The 6,544-nt window shown below is 39.6% G+C and overlaps 1 pseudogene across 1 annotated transcript; it reads right to left on the bottom strand.

The window, feature by feature from the left end:
• Window positions 1–4,215: 4,215 nt before the first annotated feature.
• Window positions 4,216–5,287, bottom strand: LOC308514543 (dnaJ homolog subfamily C member 8-like; annotated as a pseudogene). The gene has a single exon. The product of its transcript is annotated as a dnaJ homolog subfamily C member 8-like (transcript).
• Between the last annotated feature and the right edge of the window lie 1,257 nt (window positions 5,288–6,544).

The following is a 6,544-nucleotide window of genomic DNA, read 5'->3' as shown; positions in this document are numbered from 1 at the left end:
TTAAAACTCATTAATTTCCTATAATTTATGTGCTATATTATATATCATACTTATAAAAGAATGCTTTTAAAAATCTTCCTACTCAAGCAACCAAGCCAGGCTTTCCTCTTCTCTTATAATCCATAACTGGAACAATTTATATGTCAAATTAGCACAATTCCTGTTGTGTGGTGGCTTCATGAATAATTGCTACTTTATTAAAACACAATTAATTAACTAATTAATTAAAGCAGGCCATGCATGGATAATAATGAGAGTGTCTTGAGCCCTGGATTATTATTAGTCCAATTCTGTGTATCTGAGGTTCAACATAAAAATTACACTTGAATATATATGTTCAATGGGTACTCTTTTATCCTAAACATTTAGCATTTAAGTTAAAAAGTGTTTTTGAAATTTTGCAAGGTGAGCAATTATAGCTCTGGGAATTTATATATACAAAGCTGCTGTGGAAAAAATATGCACAAAACTTTATGGAAAGTGAATAAGTACATGAAAATTCATTAGTCTTGTGTAAGAATTGAATTTAATCTATTTCTGTAATTCCCAATGATGATTTTAAAATGGGAATTATATTCATTCATTCATTCAACAACTATTTATAGAGTACCTACTATGTGACAAACCTATTCTCTAGAGGATAGAGAATAAACCATTGATTTGGGCTAGGTGGAGGTCATTGGTAACCTTGATGAGAGCAGTACCAGTGGAAAGGGAAAGAAGAACCCTCATCAGAGTAATATTTTAAAAAATAAGAGAGTCTGGGCAGTGTTGCTCAGTGGTTGAGTGTTGACCCACAAACCAGGTGGTCACTGGTTCAATTCCTGGTCAGGGCACATGCCCGGGTTGTGGGCTTGATCCCCAATAGGAGGTGTGCAGGAGGCAGCCAATTGATGATGTTTCTCTCTCATTGATGTTTCTATCTCCTTATTCCTCTCCCTCTGTCTCTAAAAATCAATAAAAACATTTAAAAAATGAAAAGAAAATAGGAGGTAAAGTAAGGGTAGTGAGTCTACAATATTGTTTACTTTTACAGATCTTCTACAGAAATAAACAATATTGGGTTATAGTTGAAAGTAGAATAGAGTCAAGTAATTTTTTTTAAGTTGAAGGTATTACAACATATTTGTAGGTTAAAGGGAATGGCCCAGTAGAGAAAGAGGAATTGATGATGCAAGAGAGAAAGAAGGACATTTCAGAGCCAAGTTCCTAAAAAAGTGAGAGGGAGTGAAATTCTAGTACCAGCAGAGGTCTTGGCTTTAGGAGTAGAGGAAAGGCAGCCTATGGAGGTGCAGATAGGGGTCTGCTGAACAATTTGGTCATGGGAAGATGAGGTACTTTTATTTGCTACACTTTCTTAATGAAATATGGAGTTAGGTCAAAATCTGGTTTGGTATGTGTGCAAGATTGGAGGTCTGAAACAAAAGAAGAGAGTGCAGAAATAGCAGAAATCTAATTTGATAAAGGCACAGAGTGAGATGGCTGGACAGTGCCATTGATGGTAGTAAATTTAAAGTGAAAACTGTCTGTGTGGTGTACACTTAAAAAAAAATACTCTTGCCCTAGTTGGTTTGGCTCAGTGGATAGAACATCAGCCTGCGGACTGAAGCGCCCCGGGTTTAATTCCTGCCAAGCGCACATGTCCAGGTTGTGGGCTCAATCTCCAGTAGGGGGCATGCAGGAGGCAGCCAATCAATGATTCCTTCTCATCATTGATGTTTCTATCTCTCTCTTCCTCTCTGAAATCAATAAAAATATATTTAAAAATAAAAAATTTAAAAATACTCTTTATTGTTGAGAGTATTACAGACCCCTCCCCCCCCCCCATTATCTCCCTCCGTCTGGTTCCTTCCCCACACCAGGCCTTCACCATCCTATCTGTGTTCATAGATAATGCATATATGCATATAAGTTCTTTGGTTAATCTCTTCCTGCCCCCCTCTCCCCACTTTCCTCTGAGATTTGTCAGTCTGTTCCATGTTTCCATGCCTCTAGTTATATTTATCATCAGTTTATTTTGTCCATTAGATTCCTTGTCCTTTTATTTTTATTTTTAGATTCAATTGTTCATAGATATGTTTTATTGCCATTTTATTGTTTATATTTTTATCTTTCTTCTTGTTCTTGTTGTCCTTCTCCTCCTCCTCCTCCTCCTCCTCTTCCTCCTCCTCCCACTCCTCCTCCTCCTTCTTTCTTCTTTCTTCTTCCTTCTTTCTCCTTTCTTCTTTCTTCTTCCCCTCCTCCTCCACCTCCTCCTCCTTTCTCTTCTTAAAGAATACCCTTCAACATTTTATGTAATGCTGGTTTGTTAGTGATGAACCCCTTTAGCTTTTCCTTATCTGTGAAGCTCTTTATCTGACCTTCAATACTAAATGATAGCTTTGCTGGGTAAAGTAATCTCGGTTGTAGGTCCTTGCTAGTCATCACTTTGAATATTTCTTGCCACTCCCGTCTGGCCTGCAAAATTTCTGTTAAGAAATCAGCTGACAGTCATATGAGCACTCCCTTGCAACTGCTTTTCTCTTGCTGCTTTTAAGATTCTCTCTTTGTCTTTAACCTTTGACATTTTAATTATGATGTGTCTTGGTGTGGGCCTCTTTGGTTTCATCTTTATTGGGATTCTCTGCACCTCCTGGATTTGTAAGTCTATTTCTTTCACCAGATAGGGGAAGTTTTCTACCATTATTTCTTCAAATACATTTTCAATATCTTGCTTTCTCTCTTCTCTTTCTAACACCCCTATAATTCGAATGTTGGTATGCTTGAAGTTGTCTCAGAGGCTACTTACTCTATCTTCATATTTTTGGATTCATTTTTCTTTTTGATCTTCTGCTTGGGTGTTTTTTGCTTCCTCATATTCCAAATCACTGATTTGATTCTCAGCATCCTTTACTGTCGAATCCCCGTAAATTTATTCTTTTTTTTTTATACTACAATAAAGATGCAGTTTTTTGGATAACCAAGAAAACAGGCTCACTTCCTCAGGAAATCTGGTCTTTTCTTACTTATTGAGCCTATTGGACTGAGTCTTTTTTTTTTTCATTTAGTAGTTTTATTTTAATTTATTATTTTTTTAAATAAATCTTTACTGTTCAGATTATTACAGTTGTTCCTCTTTTTCCCCCCATAGCTCCCCTCTACCTGGTTCCCACCACCCCCTGCCCTTACCACCCCCCCCCCCACTGTACTCGTCCATAGGTGTATGATTTTTGTCCAGTCTCTTCCCGCACTCCCCACAACCCTTTCCCCCCCGAGAATTGTCAGTCCACTCCCTTTCTATGCCCCTGATTCTATTCTATTCACCAGTTTATTCTGTTCATCAGATTTTTTATTCACTTGATTTTTAGATTCACTTGTTGATAGATATGTATTTGTTGTCAATTTGTTGTTCATAATTTTTTATCTTTACCTTTTTCTTCTTCTTCCTCTTCTTAAATAATACCCTTCAGCATTTCATATAATACTGGTTTGGTAGTGATGAACTCCTTTAGCTTTTTCTTATCTGTGAAGCTCTTTATTTGACCTTCAATTCTAAATGATAACTTTGCTGGGTAGAGTAATCTCAGTTGTAGGTTCTTGCTAGTCATCACTTTGAATATTTCTTGCCACTCCCTTCTGACCTACATAGTTTCTGTTGAGAAATCAGCTGACAGTTGTATGGGTAGTCCCTTGTAGGTAACTAACTGCTTTTCTCTTGCTGCTTTTAAGATTCTCTCTCTGTCTTTTGCTCTTGGCATTTTAATTATGATGTGTCTTGGTGTGGTCCTCTTTGGATTCCTTTTGTTTGGGGTTCTCTGCACTTCTTGGACTTGTAGGTCTATTTCTTTCACCAGGTAGGGGAAGTTTTCTGTCATTATTCCTTCAAATAGGTTTTCAATATCTTGCTCTCTCTCTTCTTCTGGCACCCCTATAATTCGGATGTTGGTATGCTTGAAGTTGTTCCAGAGGCTCCTTGCACTATCTTCATATTTTTGTATTCTTTTTTCCTTTTGCTTTTCCAATTGTGTGTTTTTTGCTTCTTCGTATTTCTAATCTTTGACTTGATTCTTGGGATCCTCTAGTTTGCTGTTGGATCTCTGTATATTATTCTTTATTTCAGTCCGTGTATGCTTAATTTCTAATAGGTCCTTTTTCATATCCTTGAGGGTCTCACTATATTTCTCGGAGGTTTCTAGAAGATTCTTTTTTTTTTAAGCAATAGGTTTAATTGGATGATTTCCATAAACTATACACGAAGTCTCTAACTATGACAATTCAGTGAAGTACAAAACATTAAGTTACAGGGTGGAGAAGGCAGCAACAGTGGTGGCACCTTCCAATCTTGGTTGGCCTAGGGGTAAGGGCTGGAGGAAGGTTTCTTTTTAAACCAATCCCCTCATTTCAATGTACAAAAGAATTACTCTGATTGATATTAAATTATATTGAAAACAAAATGGCCTAAAAAGCAAATACTATTCTATGTTGGGGGGGAAATGGGAGGAAAGAATGAGTCCTTCAGAGCAGGTGGGGAGATAGTGGGGGAAGGTCCATGGCTGTGGCCCAGGCGTCACTCTCGCTGCTCCATTTTAAATTTCCGTGGTCTCAGGAAGGTCCGATTTTTCTTCTCTTTCTTCCCCTTTGTATTGCTGTCCACATGACCATCTCGACTTTCCTCAAAATTTTTCTGCCACTCCCTTTCGCGTTTGGCTTTTTCTTGAGCTTCAATTTCTTCTTCCCTTTGTCGCTTCCTTTCATGCATCTCTTTGGCTTCTCTCTCCTTCCTTTTAATTTCCAGCTCAGCAAAGAGTTTCATGGTCTGTTTGTATACTGCTTGTTTGAACAGCTCTGGATCATCCTCCTCTACATTTGTAGTTTTCCTTCCTTCTTTAATTGCTTTTTTTGCTCTTTCACAGTGTGTTCCACATATTCTTTTCCTGCCTGAATTACATCCAGGGCCCTCTTCTTTTGTTCCTGATCCAGTAGCAACTTGTAAGCTTTGTCCACAGCTTTAAAAGCCTTTTGTGCTCTGTCAGCATCATCTTGATTTTTGTCAGGATGCGCCAAGATGGATAACTGCCAAAACCTCTTTTTTATTTCTTCATCTGTCACTTTAGGATCTATCTGAAGAACCTCAAATGGGTTCAAATTGAAGTAGGACAAACCAGGATGGGTCAACCTTTCAATCTGACTTTTGGATGTTAGAACTGAATCTCTTTTCTCTATTTTTTTCACCTCACTAGAAGGTCATAAACGCCTCCTCCGTACTGCCTCCGCTGGCCGAAGCCCCGCTCTCTCCAGAAGCCGCCATTTTCCCCGGGCCCAGCCACCACGTCTCTAGAAGATTCTTGAAAAACCTTATAACCGTGATTTTGACCTCTATATCCAGTAGTTTGCTTCCCTCCATTTCTTTCACTTGTGACCTGTTTCTTTGTCTTTGCATTTTGACTGCTTCCCTGTGTTGATAGAGTAGCTTTCTGTGCTAGGTGTCCTATAGGGCCCAGTGGCTCAGCCTTCCTAATTACCTGAAGTGGACACTCTTGGTGCACCCCTTTGTGGGCTGAGTGCACAGTCTTGTTGCAGTTAAGCCTTGGTTGCTGTTGGTATCACTGGGTGGAATTGACCTCCAGGCCAATTGGCTGTGAGGACCAGTTGTGTCTACAATGGGAGAACTTCTGTGCTGGAGACACCCTTATGGGGCAGGACTTGCTTTAGTGGTGCTTTGGCACTCACTGAGTCTGCCTAGGTTTTTAGGTGGAGAAAGGCCAGGCCATTCATATACAAAATCCTCTGTGCACAGCTTGGGTAGGGTTGTTAATTGGGTTGGGGCAGGGTCTCAGGGAATCACCAGGGCGGAGCAAACCTCAATGGCTGCCAATTTGCTCTGCCTTGGAAAGGTGCCAGGATCTGTGTCCCACGGCCCCCGTGTAGGAACAATGACCGCTGCAAACACGTCTGTGAGAAAGCCGCCTTCATGTTCCGGCCAGATGCCAGACAGTCCAGTTTCTCTTCGTATGAGTCTGGGTCCCCAAATTCTCACTGGGAACTGGAGTTCAGAGCAGTCAGGAGCTTGTTTCTCCCTCCTGATTGAAAAAGACAACAGTGTACCCAGCTGCCAGCCCCTTTCACGCGCACCTCCATGCCTCCGCACTTCCACACCTCTGCACCTCCTACTGGACTCAATGCGCTTTTCTCTTTCCTTCTAGTTGTAGAATTTCCACTCAGCCAGCCTTCCTGTGGTTCTGGATGATATTCGTTTTGTCTTTTAGTTGTAGTTTTAATGTGGTTGTACGCAGCAGCAAATTCAGGTGTTTACCTATGCTGCCATCTTGGTTCTCTGGTGTAAATTTATTCTTTATTTCAATTAGTGTAGACTTAATTTCTGACTGGTCCTTTTTCATGTCTTTGATATTCTCACTAAGATCCTTTAAATTCTCATTAAGTTCCTTAAAGCTCTCATTAAGACCCTTGAGCATCATTATAACCATTGTTTTGAACTCTGTATCTAGTAATTTGTTTTGCTTCCATTTTATTTACTTCTTTTTCTGGAGATTTCTTCTGTTCTTTC

This window comes from Myotis nattereri (genome assembly GCF_964212035.1).
Source record: "Myotis nattereri genome assembly, chromosome: 2".
Classification (NCBI taxonomy): domain Eukaryota; kingdom Metazoa; phylum Chordata; class Mammalia; order Chiroptera; family Vespertilionidae; genus Myotis; species Myotis nattereri.
This window is presented reverse-complemented; position numbering and strand designations above follow the sequence as displayed.